This window comes from Globicephala melas, chromosome 18 (genome assembly GCF_963455315.2).
Source record: "Globicephala melas chromosome 18, mGloMel1.2, whole genome shotgun sequence".
Taxonomy (NCBI): domain Eukaryota; kingdom Metazoa; phylum Chordata; class Mammalia; order Artiodactyla; family Delphinidae; genus Globicephala; species Globicephala melas.
The window spans coordinates 8,782,315-8,805,788 of record NC_083331.1 but is presented as its reverse complement, the minus strand read 5'-3'; the positions used below and the strand labels follow the sequence as shown (position 1 = coordinate 8,805,788).

The 23,474-nt window shown below is 39.2% G+C and overlaps 1 protein-coding gene across 6 annotated transcripts in view; it reads right to left on the bottom strand.

Moving 5' to 3' along the window:
- The window catches only part of PDS5B (PDS5 cohesin associated factor B), a 195,411-nt gene extending 187,898 nt beyond the window's left edge, over positions 1-7,513 (bottom strand). For 5 of the 6 annotated variants that reach the window (XM_030882528.2, XM_030882529.2, XM_030882533.2 and 2 more), the window contains exon 1: positions 7,401-7,513. The gene's annotated coding sequence lies outside the window, so the exon portion shown is untranslated. Of the gene's footprint in view, positions 1-6,535; positions 6,718-7,400 lie in introns of those variants that run through there. The other variant, XM_060287941.2, reaches the window with a different exon arrangement.
- Positions 7,514-23,474: the final 15,961 nt, after the last annotated feature.

Genomic DNA, 23,474 nt, shown 5'->3' with positions numbered 1-23,474 from the left:
CTCCTTTAAGAAGTTTTTCATGGTTCCTACACTCTTAACCTAAGTAATTAATCTCCCTTTAACAAATTTCCAATTTCAAGTATGTTGTTTACACCTTCCTGAAAGCACTTTATTCTGCCTCGTTTTATAATTATTTTACAATTATAACTGGTATTTTGTGATACCAGTCTCCTTCTTCCCACTTGAATATAGATCTCTTAAATAAAGGTGTATCTTTCATCTTTATATCTCTGAGCACAATTTCCTTACATAGTATAGCATGCAAATATCCATTCAACAAATATCCATCTTTGCCTTCTCTAAAGTGTTGTGAATGGACCTGCCACAAATAGAGTCTCCCTGCCCCAAGTTATAGTTTTCTATTAAGTACTTACATACTTGTCACCAAGGGAAGCATCTGGCCTGCCTTATATCAAAAACTAATTTAAGGGATGACTGGAAGTGACCGCTAATGGGTTTAGGGTTTCTTTTATAAGAGACAAAAATATTCTAAGAGCAGATTGTGGTGATGGTTGCACACACCTGCGAATGTACTAGAAGTTGATGAGTTGCACAGTTTCAATAGGTGAACTGTATGGAATGTGAATTATATCTCAATAAAGCTGATTTTAAAAATGAGATACCTGCTATTATTCCCCACTTCACAGATTTAAGAAACTGAGCCTTGGCAATTAGGTAATTTATCCACGGTGACACAACTAGCTAGTGATGGAGGGAGGATAAAAACCCAAGCAGTCTTGACTCTATGTCTATATGCTTAACCGCCATGCTCTTCTGCTTTCCTCAGCAAAGGACTTCACTTATCAAGCATCATATTAAATGCCTAAATATGTTCCTACTGCTGTTCAAGTCTTCAATGCTAGTGACCTTCCAAACTCCACGTAGGACTGCAAAGCCTTGACCTAATTATGTTACACCATGAAGGCAGAGGAGAAGGAAAGCAAAACGCTGAAAAGAAAGGGACCAAAGAGACAGAGGAGGAAAAAAATGTACTCAAGATCTATATTTCAAAGCTTTCCATTCTGAGCATAAGACTACATGAAACATTACTACTGCTTGACTGCTATCATCAAAGTTGGTGGGCAGGCCTAATTCACCTGAGCTGGGAGCTTCCTGGACTAGGTCTGCTGAATCCAGCGTTTCTTGGCAAAAGAGACATTTTAGGCCAGATAATTTTTTGTTGTGGAGGGCTGCCCTACACATTGTAGGATGTTTAGCAGCATCCCTACCTCTACTCACTAGATACCAGTAGCACCACTCTTCCCGCCCCCCTCCCCCCACCCCCAGTTGTGACAACCAAAATGTCTCCAGGCATTGCCAAAGGTCCTTGGGCGAGGAGCTGGGGAAGGAAGCGGTGTTCAAAATCACCCCCATTTGAGAGCCGCTGGCCTAGACTAAAGGTAAAGTTGAAAAAGGGCCAGCCATTTGATATTAACTCGTGTATATAATAACTGGAGACAAAAACTTTTTTTTAACCAGCTTTACTGAGATTCTTTGACACATAAAAATGTAGATATTTAAGGTATACAGCTTGTCTTTTGATATATGTATGCACTGTGAAAAGATCACCACAATCAAGCTAATTAACACATCTCTACATACTTACCATTTGGGGGGGGTTGGGATAGGGAGTAACAGACAAGAGCCTTTTAAATCAATTGCCTCCCAAACCTACTAAGAAAAAAAACTTATTTCATTAAAAAAAAAATGTGAAGCTGGGGTGGGGGCAGCATGTAGGGATTAAATAGGAACAAAGCTCATGTAGTCATGCCAACTTCTGCACAGGTCAGCATGTAAGGTCCCTGACACTAGCAGAATATCAACTATAAAGAGGGACTACTAAAGATCAAAAAATAGATCTAAAGAACATTAGAAATGAGAACTGCTCCCTTTGGTTTGAAGAAAAATCAGTTTCCCTTATAATAAAAACTAAGTGTTCCTCATCTCTGGAAGAACTGAAATATCAAAGTCAAGGCTGCCACCCCACCAGGGAAGAGGAGCAAGTCAAATGACAGTATAAATAAAAATGAAATGACAGTTGGGGCACAAGGGGGGAGTGGTGAGACAGGACAAGTAGACAGTAGGAGATAGAGCTTACCCTATATGAAATTACTTGCCCTGACTCTCAAATCTCCCTTCCTGCCTTTATATAATCTTCCATTAAGACCAAGTTAAGGGCTTTCAATACTTAACCTCTGGTTATTGTTCAAAGTCTAGCACTGCAGCCTCTCCATTCAGAGCACTGCTCCCCCTCAACGTGCCATGGGCTCTGAAACCTTATTTCTCTCTAAAAGTTCCATCTCCCTCAAACCATTTTAGATGGGGGGGAGGGGTGCACAGATAACTTAACCTACTCAATCTAAAGTGTGCGCTGCAAGTAACCTCTGCCCAATAAGCATACAAAAATGTTTTCCCCTCCTCATAATCAACAAAATGCAAACCCAAAACAAGATACAAACTTCACATATCAAATCAGCAAAAGGCATAAAGTTTAATAAAGCCCAATGTTGGCAAACATGTAACAGTCATAGTCATATACTGTCGGTTTGTGTAAGTAGTTACAACCTACATACCACTCAAAAGGAGTCAGAATAAATTGTGGTGACACATGCATATAATACTCTAATCATTGTTTAAATTATGTTGATCTATATGTGCCAATATGAGAAGAGCTACATGACATCAACTACAGAAAAAAGTAAATTTCAGGAAAAAAGTAAACAATATAGCTTTTAATAACAACAACAAAAAAAAGCAGTAAGTATAATACTATTTGCATAAATTTTTTGAAAAGTAAATTTTCTGAAAACTGTTAACAGTGGATTACCTTTTAGGGGGAAGAGATAAAGTAGCTTTTATTTTTATTTTCTGTACCACAAGAATTTCCTTATCATATACATGTATAACTTTTAACTTAAAATATACAATTCTTTAAAGTACTCTGTTCCCGCCAACCTTAACAACAACTCTCACTACCAACTCTCCATACACACCCCAACCCCCATCCCAATATCTGAAGGTTAACTGAAATTGGCGGAATTTCAACTACTTAGGGATGCATTCTGTAAATACACTTTGGATATATATCTGGGACTTTTCTTTAAAAATCTCTTCCCTTACTTCTCTAAAACCACCTCTGAGATGAAAGGGAAAAAGAATCCCTACACTGCCCAGGGAACCACAAACTCTTGTTTCCTTTTGGGCCCCCTAACCATTCTCTCCAAGAGAGAGACAATGCTTGTGGTCATAATGTCCCCTCCTTCACTCTCCCACATAAAGAGCAACCTCAACTGTCACTGAAGAGGGAGGAAGGCCTGGCCATGGTAGAATCACTTAACAGCAGGGATCCTACTCTGGTTTTTCTCAGCTCTCATCACCTTGGTGCAAGTGGCAAACCACCACTCGAAACTTCTATAGGGCAGAGTCTCAGTCCTGTTTATTACATCATCCATGGTACAGTATATATATGAAGCTTAGTATTTGTTCATTTTAACTGAATCAGGTCAGAGCAATCTCTGTCAAAGGGAGGCAAGTTAGTGGAGTACTTCTAGATCATGGTCCTTTAAAGATGCCTCAAATTAGCTTCCTGCTTATCAGTCTTTCCTCCACTCCCCTTGGCTAACTTATAAGTGTTACACAGCTAAACCAAGTATTTCTAGTTACTGCTTATTACTGATGTCTAATCATTAGAGCACAATAACTATCATGGATATTTTTAAACATCTCAGAGTAATGGCTTTAAGATTTAAACAACTAAATTTAACTAATCTGAGTTTAATCTTCACGATTTTCTCACAGAGCATGATCATCCCTATCAACTGAAACAATTACAGCAAACTTATCCTTAATTTTGAACTAATTAGTGAGAAAGAGTTATAAAACCTTTTTAAGTATTGGGGAAAATGGTTATAATCAGGTGGTTCATGACAGTACAGTGTGAGGAAGAACTGACCTCTACACTCCAAGGAAGCACAATTTTGAACCATTTGGCAACTTCTTAAATAAACTAAAAAAGTAAATATGTTCTCAGAGAAATTACTGGGTTTATTGTTAGACTAAGTATTTTTGGAATTTTTAACATTTCCAAACAGGAATACTCAAACCAAATACAATTTTCTCCAAACACCTACTGTAACTGGAAGCAAATGACTTGTGTAGCAAATTGAGTTTAAAAGTAAAAAAAAAGAAAGTAAAAAATAAAAAAAAACACATTCATGCACACATGCATCTTATAACAAAATAAAGTTCAACACTAACTTCCAAATTACCCTGGCTTACAAGTTTAACAAAGAATAAATAAATGCCTTGTCAAATACTGTTACACAATGAAAGATCAAGCAACTCCAGGAGACAGAGACATGCAAGAGGTTATCTTCTGAGACAATTTAAGTGGACCGCATCCTGGATAGAAATTATTAAAACCAGACTCTGAAACAGATGGTTAACCTCGAAACTTTCTTGGTTGAATGAAAAAAAAGGGGGGAAAGGAGAAAGAGAATAATATGCTACCTGGCAATAATTTTAAATATTGCTTAAGTCCTGAATAAAACAATACAGACCACGCGGATACTTCTAAGCCTCCAGGAGATGTAAGGGCTGCCTCAATTCCACAAGAATATGACTGTGACTTTGAATAAATCAATCAAGTTACAATCTGAACCTAATTTCTCATGCATATAATGAGTTGGAGATCATCTAAATTTCCTTATAGCTCTCTAACACTAATAAAGGAAACACAAATTTATTATTTTCTAACATAGATTATATACAGTACTTGTCATCCAAGCGAAATCAGTGACCTCTCCTGTTAGTTCTAGGCACACATGATCAAAAGAAGTAGCACTGAAGAAGCCACAGGACAATCCTAATCTCCAAGAGGGAGAAGCAGAAAGAACACAATCTCCCAAAATATTCCCCTCTACACAAAGTTTTGGGTACCATTCAGTCTTCACCAGGGTAAGCCCTGTCTAATACAGCGTATCACTTTATTTTAGGCTTAACAAATTATTGACAAAGCCTGGTCCTCAAAACATGACTCTTTGTATCCATTAAAGTTGCAAACCATTTTAAAATAAATTTGGAAATTAAAACTTTTATCCAACAGCCAACTCAGTAGAACTACTTGTCAAATATGCTTAGTACAAAACATTCCACGACAGCAAGGATCACTATCTTCACCACGTTATCTCCTCTAATTCTCAGGAAAAGTGAGGAAAAAGGCATAACCAGACAAGAATGAAAGTGACAGGAAGAGTCAAAAGCCACTGTAAAAAAACAAAGTTAACACAAGGAGAATCAACCTCAACAAAAAAGGAGAAAATAAGAAAGGGCACAAAAGTTCTTTAAGAAAAAATAAAGGCCAATACAAACACTACCTTGTCATTTAAAATACTCACACGTTCAAGTAAAACCCAGAGTATAATTTTTTAAACCATCAAAAAAGCACACACAAAAAATCACTATTTCAGTAATCAAAGAATATCTAATGTGCACCTTTTCTATATACATTCGTACATTTATTGTGAAAGAATAATGTTCTCATTTAAGGTTTTTTTTTTTGAAAGAATAATGTTCTCAATTTTTTTTTTACAGTTAAGGTTTTCAAAATAAATCTACCTTTCTATAAGAAGTTCCATGTTGAAACTGTCACCTACATATTCATCACTATAAATTTTAATTAGGTTTTCTGCTATCACCAGACGACAGCAGATTAATCGTTCCACAAACTGACCTGCACACACCAGAGGAATGCTCATCTTATTGTCTAAAATTGCTAACATCTCCGACATATGTACTGCATAAATAAGTGTCCTTTCTAGCCCATATTTTGCTTGATACCATGTTTGTGCTTTTAACTATTTTACTTGACTACTGCTTACGTAAGTATAGAAAATGCTCTATCTTGGAACTTCATCTACATGTGTTGAGAACAATGATTATACTGCCATTCAAGTTTTAAATATTTATGACTTACAGCTCGCCTCATATATAAACACACTTGAACTTTTAGAAGTTATTAGGAAGACAGTAGAAGACCTCCAAAACTCACTCAAGACCACAGACCAACCTTCGAACGTAAAGGCTACATCCACAGTCTCCCAAACGGTTTAACAAACAGGGTTGGGTAGGGTCGTTCAGGACAGTACTGCCCATCCATCATTTCATAACAGAAGTGTGAGAAGAGCGTTCAAAGCACGTCCTTCAAAATCAAATAAAGGGTTCCCTTTCGGGAGTTGGTTAGGATGCCTAAACGTGTCAAGTAGGCAGGGACCTGCTCTTTCAAACCCTACCCCGAGTTTACACCGGCCGCGAAGGAACGCAGGAACAGGCAACTCTGAAGCCGACGAGGTGCAGCGCTTCAGGGTTCAGACTCATTCCCTCGAATAACTGTACCGCGGCTTAACGTAGCTTCAACGTATATACCAATAGGCAACAGCAGCAAGAAACCACAAACAAGCGTTTCCTCTCGACTAGAAACTTTTCAGGTGTCACTAAGATAAGAGACTGCAAAAATGTCAACTGTACAGCTGCACACCGTTTGCATGGTCGCTCCGACTCCGAGGCTTCCGAAAGGAAAACTAGAACTCAGTGGTGGCCCGGGAGAAGCCACTCCAGCCCGTGCTGGACTCTTCCTCAACTAGGTCCTCGGGTGCCTCCAGCACCAGCTCCAAGAGGCGCGGTAGGCGCGCTTTATCTCCCGCGACTGGCAAGTAACAGGATAAAAATGTCACTCGGTCGGCCCGTTGTCGTCGCCCGGAGCGGAGGCTGCACGGCGCGGGCGACCCAGCGGCGGGGGCGAGGGCGCCGAGGCCCGCACACCGCCCCGAGGTCAGCCCCGACCCGCGCTCCCCGCCCCTCGCCCGGAAAGGGGAAAACCCGCCCGCGGGAGGATTCAACAGGAGCGCCGCGCCGCCCGCCTGCCGCCCGGGAAACAGCCGCCGGGCTGCCGGGCGCTGGGGGAGGGGCGGCGGGGCGCGGGCGGCGGGGCGGCGGGGCGGCGGGCAGCCGGCGCGGACCCCCGGCCGCGCGCAAGGTCACCGCCCGCCGCCCGCCGCCCTCGTCGCCGCGGGCGCCCCAGCCCTGCCAGGGCGGCAAGTTTAATTTCCAGAGGCTGCGGCTGAGCCCGCGGCGTGGAGGGAGCGCGCCGGCCGTGGGGCCCTCCCCACCCCCACCGCAGAACCCGGCCCACGCCCCCGGCCCGCGCCCTACTCCTCCCGGCCCCGCCGCCGCCAGGCAGCCAGCGGCTGCAGCCCCCGATGCCGGGAGGCGAGTCTCGGCTGGCAGGCGGGCGGCGCTTGAGCCCCGCCACAGACTCAGCCGCGGTGGCGGGCGCTGAAAAATGGAGCGCGGCGACCAGAGGGAAGAGACATTTTCTTCCCGTTAACTGAATTGCTTCCTACCTCCGGGTGGCCGACTCGCTACTCCTCTCCGCTGCTCTCCGGGATCCGCCGCCGCCGCCGCATCCAATCGCCTCCTCCCCCCCCTCCCCTTCCGCAGCCAGCCCGGCCGTTCCTCCTCCTCTCCGCTTCAAAATGGCGCCAAGCGCTATTCGGCGGCTGCTCCAATCGAACCGCCGCGGACAGCACCCGGGGGCAGGCAGAGCGCCGCGTGGGTGCGCAGCGCCCCCTGCCGACCGGACAGCCTCGCGCGCGCGCGCTCGCCGGCCCTTCCGCCCCGCCCCGTGCGCGCGCGCGTGCCCGCCTCCGCTCCGCCCCGCCCCGCCCGTCGCGCGCGCACGCAGCCACACGGGCACGCCGCCGCTGTAGCCGCGGTGGCGGCGAGACCGGTAGCTGTCAATGCTTTCTCGCTTCCTTGACGTTTGCCGAAAACCACATAAATTGTTATATATCTCTAGCCTTACAGATAAAAGTTGGGAATTTTTTAAAACAGTGAAATTGAGTACTAATGTTGTGCGAAGTAAATAAAATTGGTGTTTACTTTGCTCCTTACTTGGGAACTCTGACCTAGTCACCTCAAAATGCCATCAAATAGCTTTTTTCTGCACTGTGTGTGTAATGTCTTTACTTAATCCCACAGCTTTCCCGTTTTCAGGTATTGTTTAGGTAGCGGGTGGGGGGACGTAGTAATTCCATCTGTAACAAAGCATTCCATTCATTCGTTTTATCACAGTTGTCCTTATCGGGGGAGAAACAATCTAAAGACCACAAGGATGCTTTCCAGAAGGTGGGTTTTCTAACCCCCTTCACCTCCAGGAGGTGCCACTCCTCCCTGCTGCAGCTGTGAGGGAATATGTTAAAAGTTATCTGGTGATTACTGTTAGGATGGAGAGAGGCAAAAATCTTTAAGGCCTCAGTGAAGTATAGCTGCTAACCAAACAGACTATGCTTCATGCAACAGCAAATGGATTTACAGAAATTAGTAATCTAAACCTTCATTTAAAGCAACAGTCTAGGAAAACTGGAATCTGAAGTTGGTAATAAAAGAAAAATAAATTTCTGTGTTTAGGGCTTTAAAAAACAACCAAATGTGGGGGCAGGGTGTACATGGGAAATCTCTGTACCCCTCTCTCAATTTTGCTGTAAACATAAAGCTGATCTAATAAAAGTAAAGTCCAAAAAATAACCAAGTTGTAATTCATCAGGAGCAGTATGTGGCACCCATCAGCCCACACTTCTACTGGCTTTACACTAACAAAAGATTATTTTCCTTTCCGTTGAGAGAGGCACTAGGATTTCCAAACAGGGAGAATAGCAAGAAGGGAAAGGATGCCACAAAGGGAAATTAGGGTAAGGGTTCTGAGATGACCTTTGCCTACAACACAGCTCAATGCCAGAGCCAGAAAATGTAAGCCAAGGCAGTTTCCTGCTGACTTTCTTTCTTTTTAAACATTGTTTTAGAGGTCTCGTCTTGTTAAGCACATTTAGTTCCTTAAAGAGTTTTTGGACCATCTTCTTACCTACCTAATAACTAATGGTACTCCCGATCTTCTATGCAGACACTAGACTGAAATTCTTAACTTTTTTATTCTGAAGAACTCTCTGGGATCTTTGGGGATATTGTGTGTATGTGTGTTATCGAAGATCATTTGGGTAAATATACAGACTTGTTAAAGTCTTCTTGGTTTCCTTGGAGTTATAACAAATAGCATAGGTCACCATTGTGACTAAGGTTCTGAGCTGCTGGCTGAGAATTCCTGAATGCACTGGGCAGAACAGCCAAAGCAAAGACTGTTCACTCTTATCCATGGTCAGCACTCAGCAGTGTGTGCAGTCCATGGGCCTGATTTTGGTTAACGGGAGGAAATTGCATTTAGTTACACTGTAAATCCACACTGTCCAAAAGAAATATGATGTGAACCAGGTATGCAACATAAAATCTTCCAATTTTAAAAAGTGAAAAGAAACCAGTGAAATTAATTTTAATAACATTTTATGTTACTAAACAGTATATCCAAAATATTGTCATTTGCACATATCAATATAAAATTTTATTAATGACATAATTTACATTCTTTTGTTCATCTTGTGAATTTTACACTTAAAGCACATTTCAATTCCCATTAGTCACGTTTCAAGTGCTCAATAAGTACATGTGGCTAGGGGCTTCCTATGGTGAACAGCACAGCCAGTAGACTCTGGAATCAAAATGCTATTTTTTAACAACTTATAATAAATATCCAACATTGTTTCATAGTGTCTTCTTTGCAACTGTTGAAGTTTGTTAAGAATTATGCCAGTACCAGTTGAAGTGCATGTATTTAAATATATATGAAAAGAAATTAGGACAATTTGAGACCCCTGGGACAACATCAAGTGTACTACTACTCTCATTATATGGGTCCCAGAAGGAGAAGAGACAGAGAAAGGGCCTGAGAATATATTTGAAGAATAATAGCTGAAAAATTCCCTAACCTGTGAAAGGAAACAGTCACCCAAGTCCAGGAAGCACAGAGTCCCATACAGAATTAACCCAAGGAGGAACACACCAACATATATTGTAATCAAAATGACAAAAATCAAATATATATGTATATACATATACTCATATAGCATTATATATATATAGTATAGTATATATATTGTTATTTTATGCTCATGTTTTTATTTTGACATAGAACAATGACTTGTTCTAAATTTCATATTTATATCAAGTATATCATTGGCTCAGATATGTAAGAAAGCAAATGAGAACTGATTTAAAGAGCATTATGGGGACTTCCCTGGTGGTCCAGTGGTTGGGATTCCACACTCCCAATCTGTGTTCGATCCCTGGTCAGGGAACTTGATCCCACATGCGTGCCGCAACTAAGAGTTCGCACACCGCAACTAGAAGCCTGCATATCGCAACTAAGGATCCCACATGCTGCAACTAAGGATCCCGCACGCCGCAGCTAGGACCTGGTTCAGCCAAATAAATAAATATTTTAAAATAAATAAATAAATATTTTAAAATAAATAGCATTATGATTAGCCATTAGAATGAGCCATAATTCTCAGCAAGCAGTTTAACTTAATACCAGAAGCATACTTATAGTAATACATGAGCTTCTTTAAACACAGTTTCATCTAGAATAAAATTTCTTTATATGGTGTTAGAAGTCATGAGTAATAGAACAATCTGGCCAGACGACTGAATGGAATAAAAGTGAGGACTCTCTCCCTGACAGCCTATTTATATTTTGATTTTACTGAACTGTCTGGTATCCAGGGCAGATCCTGCTACTGTTGATTAGGTAGGTCTGAGGCTACGCAGCGGCCTACCCCTACTTATTCAACCAGACTCGTTTACTTAACTTAGCCACTTTAATTTACTTCTCATTACTCCATAATTCTCCACTTCCCACAGCCATGCTGCTTTGGCCCATGACTTCCTTTGCCTGTAGACTTACCCTTCATCTTAATTTTCTTTTCCTCTCCATAGTCTTACTGCCTATTTACAACTGTAGAAAATGTTTGCCTCACTATTTTTTAAAAGGGCAAAAAAGGAAATACTCTATATTCTTTTTTTTTTTTTTTTTTTTGCACAGGCTCCGGACATGCAGGCTCAGCGGCCGTGGCTCATGGGCCCAGCCGCTCCGCGGCATGTGGGATCGTCCTGGACCGGGGCACAAACCCGTGTCCCCTGCAACGGCAGGCAGACTCTCAACCACTGCGTCACCAGGGAAGCCCCACTCTATATTATTTTCCAAAGATTTCAAACTGCTCCCCAAGCAGGGTATGGATACTATATTAATTCCATATGTATATGCATATTTTAAAAGTCTGCTCTTTGTAAGTTCATATCACATCTATCCATTGTAGCGGGGAGACTTACTTTATATAGGATCAAACTAGGTGTGATTTCTTATACAAAATATACCTAAGAGTCCTTTAACTACTTGATAGTTGCTTTCTAAATTTTATTATCTGTTTCCTTATATATATATTATTGCATTAGAGCTGGTTAGGAAAGGGTGTCAAAAAGATGCCATGAAAATATTTTGAGAATTTTAGGGTTCATAGAGCATAGAAATGATCACCTCTTTCAATTCATTTTACATAAAAAAACTGAGACAAATAGCTAAGTAATTTGTCCAGGGATCCATAGTCAGGGGAAATTTTTTAGTGAATCTCATCATCTTCCAATTAATTTAGAAAGTATGTAATTTTAAAATCCCATTTCATCTTACAATCATGTTTGAATCTCTTTTTAAATTAAGTCCCATGTAAATCACAAATAAATATGATAAATTTGTAGAAATACTAATTGACTTATGAGGAGACCAGAAAAATGGATCAGCTCGATGCTTTGTGATGACCTAGAGGGGTGGGATAGGGAGTGTGGGAGGGAAGCTCAAGAGGGAGGGGATATGGGGATATATGTATACATACAGCTGATTCACTTTGTTGTACAGCAGAAACTAACACAACATTGTAAAGCAATGATACTCCAATAAAGATATTTTTTAAAAAGTATAGTGCATGCTTCAATATGTTCTCTCAAACTTGTTATACATATAAATATATAAAATATATATATATATAAATATCACACATAGAATATATATTTTTTAGACTTTACTTTTTTATCGTGGTAAAAAAAAATCATAAAATTTACCATTCTAACATTTTTAGGTGCCCAGTTCAGTAGTGTTAAGCATATTTACATTGTTGTGAAACAGATCTCCAGAACTTCTTCATCTTGCAAAACTGACACTCTATACCCATTAAGCAACAACTCCTTTTCTCCCCAGCCCATGGTAACTCCCATTCTACTTTCAGCTTCTATGAATCTGACTACTTTAGACACCTCATATAAGTGGGATCGTACAGTACTTGTCTTTTCATGAATGACTTATTTCACTCAGCATAATGACAGATTTTACTTTTTAAGAGTTCCAAAGCTAGATGATTGAGAGACTTTTAAACAAAATATAATACCTCCTGTTACCATAAAAAGAGAAATGCATGTTAAGGAAAGCATTTATCATCAATTCAACTTCAGGAAATAATAAAGAGATATGGAAACAAGAGCAATTTCACTTCAAAATAATAAGAATGACATAGGACAGTTTAGACTGCAGCTCTGAATATGAATGCAAAAGTATATGAATTCCTACAATATGATATATTTAATACATATCAATATTCAACCACTAATCAATGTTTTTATTTTACACAATCAACAAAATCAGCATGCCAATGTAAGATAGCCAAAAACATCAAACCAATTTTTCAATGTAATGTTTCTGTTCTAGGCAAACAGTCTATTTTTGTGTATGGGGTAATAGCTTACTCTGTATCCAACCAAATGTGTATCAGGTGAATTAACTTGACTGCAGATACTTCTCTTCATAGATATATAAGAAGCATCCTTTGCTTTAATAGAGGAATTCTATTTCTTGTCCTGGCTACAGTAAAAACAAATACAGTAATATTTGAAAATTAACTTTATTCAGCAGCCAGCAGATGGAGCTATTGAAAAATATTGCCGTTACTGAAAAAAAAAAAATTTACTGAAATAAAACCAGTTTAAGTATATATTTTTTTTAGTGTAAATAATGTGTTTATTATAGAGAAATCTGGAAATGCAGTTAAGATTAAAAGGGAAAATAAACCATTTATAATCATGCCACCAGAGAAAATTACCTTTAATGCTTTAGTATATATCAGTCCAGAATACATTCTATTCATATATTTACACTTAAATATTATAAAAATGTAATTTTATATGTATTTTAATATAAATTTAATATATTAAATATATATTTATAATGTTTTATAATCTGCCTTCTCTCCTTGAAAACATCAGATGTATTTGTTTATACAGAAATCTCCACAAGCCTCTTAGATAGCCTCATCCACCACAGGGCAGACAGCAAAAGCAAGAAGAACTACAATCCTGCAGCCTGTGGAACAAAAACCACATTCACAGAAAGGCAGACAAGATGAAAAGGCAGAGGGCTATGTACCAGATGAAGGAACAAGATAAAACCCCAGAAAAACAACTAAATGAAGTGGAGATAGGCAATCTTCCAAAAAAAGAATTCAGAATAATGATAGTGAAGATGATCCAGGACCTCAGAAAAAGAATGCAGGCAAAGATCGAGAAGATGCAAGTAATGTTTAACCTAGAAGAATTAAAGAACAAACAAATAGAGATGAACAATACAATAACTGAAATGAAAACTACACTAGAAGGAATCAACAGCACAATAACTGAGGCAGAAGAACAGATAACTGACCTGGAAGACAGAATGGTGGAATTCACAGCTGTGGATCAGAATAAAGAAAAAAGAATGAAAAGAAATGAAGACAGCCTAAGAGACCACTGGGACAACATTAAACGCAACAACATTCGCATTATAGGGGTCCCAGAAGGAGAAGAGAGAGAGAAAGGACCAGAGAAAATATTTGAAGAGATTATAGTTGAAAACTTCCCTAACATGGGAAAGGAAATAGCCACCCAAGTCCAGGAAGCGCAGCGAGTCTCAAACAGGATAAACCCAAGGAGAAACACACCAAGACACGTAGTAATCAAATTGGAAAAAAATTAAAGACAAAGAAAAATTATTGAAAGCAGCAAGGGAAAAACGACAAATAACATACAAGGGAACTCCCATAAGGTTAACAGCTGATTTCTCATCAGAAACTCTACAAGCCAGAAGGGAGTGGCATGATATACTTAAACTGATGTAAGGGAAGAACCAATAACCAAGATTACTCTACCCGGCAAGGATATCATTCAGATTCGATGGAGAAATCAAAAGCTTTGCAGACAAGCAAAAGCTAAGAGAATTCAGCACCACCAAACCAGCTCTACAACAAATGCTAAAGGAACTTCTCTAAGTGGGAAACACAGGAGAAGAAAAGGACGTACAAAAACAAATGCAGAACATTTAAGAAAATGGTCATAGGAACATACATATCGATAATTACCTTAAACATGAATGGATTAAATGTTCCAACCAAAAGACACAGGCTTGCTGAATGGATACAAAAACAAGACCCATAGATATGCTGTCTACAACAGACCCACTTCAGACCTAGGGACACATACAGACTGAAAGTGAGGGAATGGAAAAAGATATTCCATGCAAATAGAAATCAAAAGAAAGCTGGAGTAGCAATACTCATATCAGATAAAACAGACTTTAAAATAAAGAATGTTACAAGAGACAAGAACGGACACTACATAATGATCAAGGTATCAATCCAAGAAGAAGATATAACAATTATACATATATATGCACCCACCATAGGAGCACATCAATATATAAGGCAACTGCTAACAGTTATAAAAGAGGAAATCGACAGTAACACAGTAATAGTGGGGGACTTTAATACCTCACTTACACCAATGGACAGATCATCCAAAATGAAAATAAATAAGGAAACAGAAGCTTTAAATGACACAATAGACCAGATAGATTTAATTGATATTCATAGGACATTCCACCCAAAAACAGCAGATTACACTTCCTTCTCAAGGGCGCATGGAACATTCTCCAGGATAGATCACATCTTGGGTCACAAATCAAGCCTCAGTAAATTTAAGAAAATTGAAATCATATCAAGCATCTCTTCTGACCATACTCTATGAGACTACAAATCCATTACAGGGAAAAAACTGTTAAAAAAACACAAACACATGGAGGCTAAACAATACGTTACCAAAAAACCAAGAGATCACTGAAGAAATCAAAGAGGAAATCAAAATATATCTAGAGACAAATAACAATGAAAACACGACGATCCAAAACCTATGGCATGCAGCAAAAGCAGTTCTAAGAGGGAAGTTTATAGCTATACAAGCCTACCTCAAGAAACAAGAAAAATCTCCAATAAACAATCTAACCTTATGCCTAAAGGAACTAGAGAAAGAAGAACAAACAAAACCCAAAGTTAGCAGAAGGAAAGAAATCATAAAGATCAGAGCAGAAATAAATGAAATAGAAACAAAGAAAACAATAGCAAAGATCAATAAAACTAAAAGCTGGTTCTTTGAGAAGATAAACAAAATTGATAAACCATTAGCCACACTCATGAAGAAAAAGAGGGAGAGGACTCAAATCAATAAAATTAGAAATGAAAAAGGAGAAGTTACAACAGACCGCAGAAATACAAAGCATTCTAAGAGACTACTACAAGCAACACTATGCCAATGAATTGGACAACCTGGAAGAAATGGACAAATTCTTAGAAAGGTATAACCTTCCAAGACTGAACCAGGAAGAAATACAAAATATGAACAGACCAATCACAAGTAATGAAATTGAAACTGTGATTAAAAATCTTCCAACAAACAGAAGTCCAGGACCAGAGGGCTTCACAGATGAATTCTATCAAACATTTAGAGAAGAGTTAACACCCATCCTTCTCAAACTCTTCCAAAAAGTTGCAGAGGAAGAAACACTCCCAAACTCATTCTATGAGGCCACCATCACCCTGATACCAAAACCAGACAAAGATACTTAAAAAAAAGAAAATTACAGACCAATATAACTGATGAATATAGATGTAAAAATCCTCAACAAAATACTAGCAAACAGAATCCAACAACACATTAAAAGGATCATACACCATGATCAAGTGGGATTTATCCCAGGGATGCAAGGATTCTTCAATATATGCAAATCAATCAATGTGATACACCATGTTAAAAAATTGAATAAAAAACATATGATCATCTCAATAGATGCAGAAAAAGCTTTTGACAAAATTCAACACCCATTTATCATAAAAACTCTACAGAGAGTGGGCATAGAGGGAACCTATCTCGACATAATAAAGGCCATATACAACAAACCCACAGGAAACATCATTCTCAATGGTGAAAAACTGAAAGCATTTCCTCTAAGATCAGGAACAAGACAAGGATGTCCACTCTCACCACTATTATTCAACAGAGTTTTGGAAGTCCTAGCCATGGCAATCAGAGAAGAAAAAGAAATAAAAGTAATACAAATTGGAAAAGAAGAAGTAAAACTGTCACTGTTTGCAGATGACATGATACTATACATAGAGAATCCTAAAAATACCACCAGAAAACTACTAGAGCTAATCAATGAATTTGGTAAAGTTGCAGGATACAAAATTAATGCACAGAAATCTCTTGCATTCCTATAAACTAATGATGAAAAATCTGAAAGAGAAATTATGGTAACACTCCCATTTACCATTGCAACAAGAAGAATAAAATACCTAGGGAGACAAAAGACCTGTATGCAGAAAACTATAAGACACTGATGAAAGAAATTAAAGATGATACCAACAGATGGAGAGACATACCATGTTCTTGGATTGAAGGAATCAATATTGTGAAAATGACTATAGTACCCAAAGCAATCTACAGATTCAATGAAATCCCTATCAAATTACCGATGGCATTTTTTACGGAACTAGAACAAAAAATCTTAAAATTTGTATGGGGACACAAAAGACCCCGAATAGCCAAAGCAGTCTTGAGGGAAAAGAACGGAGCTGGAGGAATCAGCCTCCCTGACTTCACACTATACTACAAAGTTACAGTAATCAAGACAATATGGTACTGGCACAAAAACTGAAACATAGATCAATGGAACAAGATAGAAAGCCCAGAGATAAACCCACGCATCTATGGTCAAGTAATCTATGACAAAGGAGGCTAGGATATACATTGGAAAAAAGGCAGTCTCTTCAATAAGTGGTGGTGGGAAAAGTGGGCAAGGTCTGCAGCGTGACAGGGAGGGGCTGGAGTGCCCAAGAAGGAAGGAGAGTACTCAGGGGGTCAGGAAAGTGACCATGTAACACCTTATAGAAGTATTTTATTACTTTAATAACTGATACAGCCACAGCAATGCACAGCAGCTGAACTATCAGCTCTAAAATATTTGGAAGAATATACAGACAGTCCCTGACTTAAGATTGTTCAACTTATGATTTTGAGTTTGCATCTTTTCCCAGGCTAGTGATATAAGGTACAACACTCTAGGGATGCTGGGCAGTGGAAGCAAGCCAGAGCCATACGATAATGTGGGTAAATAACGAATATACTTACAGCGATTCTTGACCCATACAACCATTCTGTTTTTCACTTTCAGTACAGTATTCAATAAATTACATGAGATATTCAACACTTTGTCATCAAATAAGCCTTGTGTTACATTATTTTGCTCAACTGTAGGCTAACGTTAGGTGTTCGGAGCACATTTAAGGTAGACTAAGCTAAGCTGTGATGTTGGGTAGGTTAGGTGTATTAAATGCATTTTTGACTTACGATTTTTTCAACTTATGATGGGTTTATCAGGATGTAACCCCACTGTAAGTCGAGGAAGATCTGTACAAGGATACGCAAACTTAGGGGACCTCTAGGAGGGAATCTGAGTGGCTTGGGAACCATGGTGGAAGAGAAATATTTCCCTGTGTTCCCTTTGGTACCATGATTATGTATTTAACATTAAAAATGACTTAAATATCATGAATAACTTTCAGGTGAATAAATACACATATATCATTATTTTTAGGACTATATACTACTATTTCCTATGTAGCTATACCATAATTTTATTTATTTATTTATTTTATTTATTTAATTTATTTATTTTTGGCTGCGTTGGGTCTTCGTTGCTGCGCACAGGCTTTCTCTAGTTGTGGTGAGCGGGGGCTACTCTTCCTTGCAGTGTGCAGGCTTCTCATTACAGTGGCTTCTCTTGTTGCAGAGCACGGGCTCTAGAGCGCAGGCTCAGTAGTTGTGGCACACAGGCTTAGTTGCTCTGCAGCATGTGGGATCTTCCCGGACCAGGGCTCGAATTCGTGTCCCCTGCATTGGCAGGTGGATTCTTAAACACTGCGCAACCAGGGAAGCCCCCATAATTTATTTAATGAACCTCTACTGTTGAACAGTTCAATGATGAATCGTAACATAAAATATGTTTAAATCCATGCGTTCATATATTTTTTTAAATTTATTTTTTAAATTAATTTTTATTGGAGTATAGTTGCTTTACAGTGTTGTTTTAATGATATATTTTTAAAATAAAAACAGTCACTGTTGAAGAGATCTATTTTGAGATCTGGCAAATAAAGAGAAAGAATCCATCCCTGTTCTACACAAACTATAGCAGTAAATAATCAAATAGTTTTCTATGAACAGAAGTAGTCCAGCTAATAAATGAAGAAGGAATGATAGAATTAGAATATCATCTTTTTTCTTAAACCCGAATGAAAATAATAGATCCAGACATTGAACATAAATACCTGCTAATATTACACAGAAAGACAACTGAATATTAGATGCTCCCTGATGGAAGAACAAAGCAGCACCTATGCAGTAATATTTCCGTAATAATCCAACCTGAATTTGATCAAGTCTCTAGATGCAAGTACCAATTTACAAGAAATATGTAGGAACATGACATGGTTTCTTAAATAAATTCCAAGGGTCACACCAAAACCAAAGGAAACAAAAGCAAAAATAAACAAATGGGACTACAACAAACCAAAAAGTTTCTGCACAGCAAAGAAAACCATTAACAAAATGAAAAGGCAACCTACTGAATGGGAGAAAATATTTGCAAATCATATATCTGATAAGGGATTAATATCCAAAATATGTAAAGAACTCAGACATCTCAATAGTAAAAAATTTTTAAATCTGATTTTAAAATGGGCAGAAATTCTGAATAGACATTTTTCCAAAGAAGACATACAGATGGGCAATGTGTACATGAGAAGATGCCTAACATCCCAAATGATCAAGGAACTGCAAATCAAAAACACAATGAGAGGGCTTCCCTGGTGGTGCAGTGTTTGAGAATCTGCCTGCCAATGCAGGGGACACGGGTTCGAGCCCTGGTCTGGGAAGATCCCACATGCCGCGGAGCAACTTGGCCCGTGAGCCACAACTACTGAGCCTGCGTGTCTGGAGCTTGTGCTCCACAACAAGAGAGGCCGCGACAGTAAGAGGCCCGCGCACCGCGATGGAGAGTGGCCCCCGCTTGCCGCAACTAGAGAAAGCCCTCGCAGAGAAACGAAGACCCAACACAACCAAAAATAAATAAATAAATAAAATTTTAAAAAACAAACACAATGAGATATCACCTCACACTCGTTAGAATGGATATAAGAAATATTAAAAATAACATGTTGGCAGGGATGTGGAGAAAAGGGAATCCTTTTGCACTGTTGGTGGGAATGTAAATTGGTACAGCTGCTATGGAAAAAAGTGGGGAGCTTCCTCAAAAAATTAAAAGCAGAACTACCATATGATCCACCAATTCCATTCCTGAGTATTTATCCAAAGAAAACAAAACCACTAACTTGAAAGGATATCTGCACCCCAATGTTCACAGCAGCACTATTTACAACAGCCAAGATATGGAAGCAACCTCAGTGCCCATCGACAGAGGAATGGGTAAACAAGATGTGGTTCACATATATACAATGGAATATTATTCTTCCATAAAAATAATGAAATCTTGCCACTTGCAACAACATAGATGAACCTTGAGAGCATTATGCTAAGTGAAATAAGTCAGAGAGAAAAAGACAAATACCATATGGTCTCACTTTTACATGGAATCTAAAAAAACAAAACAAAACAGACAAACAAAAAACCAAGCTCCTAAACACAGAGAACAGATTGGTGGCTGCCAGTGGTAGGGGTTGAGGGGGTGGGTGAAATGGTAAAGGGGGTAAAGGGTACAAACTCCCAGTTGTAAAATAAGTCATGCATATGTAATGTATAGTTGGTAATACTGTATTGCATATTTGAAAATTGCTGAGAGTAAAGCTTTTTTTTTTGCGGTACGCGGGCCTCTCACTGTTGTGGCCTCTCCCGTTGCAGAGCACAGGCTCCAGACCCACAGGCTCAGCGGCCATGGCTCATGGGCCTAGCTGCTCCACGGCATGCGGGATCTTCCCACACCGGGGCACGAACCTGTCTCCTCTGCTTCGGCAGGTGGACTCTCAACCACTGCGCCACCAGGAAAGCCCTGAGAGTAAATTTTAAAAGTTCTCATCACAAGAAAAAAAAAATTCTGTGACTATGCATGGTGACAGATGTTAACTGAATTTATCGTGGCGGTCATCTTGCAATATATATAATATAGAATCATTATGTTGTACACCTGAAACTAATATAATGATGTATGACAATTACACCTCAATAAAAATAAAAAAATAAATTCCGGACATCCCTGGTGATGCAGTGGTTAAGAATCCACCTGCCGTCTACTGTATTTCTGGCCCTATGTAGGGACTGAATAAACAGAAATGACTAAGGCATGGTCCCTGTGCTCAAAGAAGATAACCTAATGGTGTACTTTCTTCTGAAATATGCTGATATTGTTACCATACCAGAATCATGATTATGGTTGGTTAAACACATTGGTTAAATGTAGTCGTTCTTTTGGTTGAAGCAACAAAAGTTGAGCCTCTTTAGTCAGAGGATAATTTTTAGATGAGGTGGGACCTTAAGGAAGGATGTGAATACATCAAAGGGAGAAAGAGTATTCCACATGCATAGAAATATGGAAGCGAGAAAGAATCTAGCTTTTAGAAGACAGCATGGCATCTGCCTGACCTGACAAGGAGTCAACGTCATTCACTGAAATCAAGTGGGAGAAAAGGGGATATCTGCAATGCTTAAAGTGTAAATAACGTCCTTGGAAAGGGCTTCTCTGTTGGCGCAGTGGTTGAGAGTCCGTCTGCCGATGCCAGGGGACACGGGTTCGTGCCCTGGTCTGGGAAGATCCCACATGCTGCGGAGCTGCTGGGCCCGTGAGCCATGGCTGCTGAGCCTGCGCGTCCGGAGCCTGTGCTCCGCAATGGCAGAGGTCGCGACAGTGAGAGGCCCGTGTACCGCAAAAAAGAAAAAAAAAAAAAGTCTTTGGCAAGAGATTTGGCCAGGAAGTCAGGAGATCTGGATTTACTTTTGTAATGTTGAGCCAATCAGCCTTAACCTAGCAAGTATTAATTCTCCTATTCATAGAATGAGGGCAAAAACACATATTTGTGTATCATGTAATGCATATCTTCTTCACAGAAGGGTTTCTAGACTGAATAAGAACATAAAGCAAATTGCTTTAAGCTCCTAGAAGAAAGATGCTCTTCAAATCTAGGGAATTATATTAAGATTTTATATTCATTCACTTTTATATGTGGTTTTGCTAAAAGAGAAAGATTAGTTTGAAGTTTATCCTACTGTTTGGGTAAAATGGTAAAAATGCTTCCTGATTATTTTCTGAGCATAAAGTAAAACTTATTGTCCTCGGCTAAGTAGATTACCAGCCATTTTCTTTGAACATCCAGAGCTCAAAAGTAGCATCTGTCTTATTCATATATAACCTAAAAAATAACACGTAAACTTTTTAATTTAAAGATAAGTTAAATGGATGAAACAGTTTTCAGTTCCAAATTTGTTTTTTCCTTTCTGTGTAATATAAACTAAATCTTTCTTAATGTTAATTTTAGCAGTTTCCAAAAAGGTTAATACAAACAAGTTTCTTTCAAGTATAAAAAAAGAATCCACCTGCCAATGCAGGGGACACGGGTTCGAGCCCTGGTCCGGAAAGATCCCACATGGCACAGAGCAACTAAGCCTGTACACCACAACTACTGAGCCTGTGCTCTAGAGCCCGTGAGCCACAACTACTGAAGCCTGTGTGCCACAACTTCTGAAGCCTGCGCACCTAGAGCCCGTGCTCTGCAACAAGAGAGGCCACCGCAATGAGAAGCCCGTACACCACAACGAAGAGTAGCCCCTGCTCACTGCAACTAGAGAAAGCCCACGCGCAGCAACAAAGACCCAACACAGTCATAAATAAATAAATAAATAAATATATAAATAAATAACAACTCCAAGGGGGAATAAATGAGAGATGGAAAGGGAACCTAAACACTAAAAGAGGTTAACCAATGAAACAATTGCAATATGTGGACCAACTTGCATTCTGATTCAAGACAATAAACTATAAAAAAAATTATGACATTTATGAGACATTTGGAAATTAGAACACTGGATATTTAATATTATTGCTCAATTTTTAGGTATAATGGTTATGTTAAAATTTTTAACTGATATGAAGTATTCTGTTTCTTGATCTACGTATTAATTACCCAGTATGTTTAATTTGTGAAAATTTGGTGAGCAGCACCTGACTAAAAAATGGGCCAAAGAATTTAACAGACACCCCACCAAATAAGGTATACAGATGGCAAATAAGCATGTGAAAAGATGCTCTACATCACACGTCATTAAGGAAGTGCAAATTAAAACAATGAGATACCATTACACACTTATTACAAAAGCCAAAAGCCAAAATACTGACAATACCAAATGCTGACGAGGTTGCAGAACAATAGCAACTCTCACTCATTGCTGGTAGGAATGCAAAAATGGTATGACTACTTTGGAAGACAGTTTGGAGGTCCCTTACAAGACTAAACATATTCTTGCCATATGATCTAGCAATCACACTCCTTGGATTTACCCAAGGGAGCTGAAAACTTAGGCCCACGTGAAAACCTGAATACAAACATTTATAGCAGTTTTATTCATAATTGCCAAAACTAGGAAGCAATCGAGATGTCCATCAGTAGCTAAATGGATAAATGAACTGTGGTACATCCAGATGATGGATTATTATCCAATGCTAAAAAGAAACCATCTATCAACTCATGAAAAGATACTGTGGAACCTTAAGTGCATATTACTAAGTGAAAGAAGCCATTCTGAAAATGCTACATACTATATGATTCCAACTATATGACATTCTGGAAAAGGCAGAACTATGGTGACAGTGAAAAGATCAGTGGTTACCAGTGGTTGGGGTGAGTAGGGAGGAGCAACAGGTGGAGCACAGAGGATTTTTAGGGCAGTGAAAATACTCTTACAATACTGTAAGAATGGATATATGTCAACATTCACTTGTCCAAATCCAGAGTGTACAACACCATGAGTGAACCCTAATGTAAACTACAGACTTTGGGTGATTATCAAGTGTCAATGTAAGCTCATCAATTGTAATCAATGCACCACTCTGGTGGGGGTTG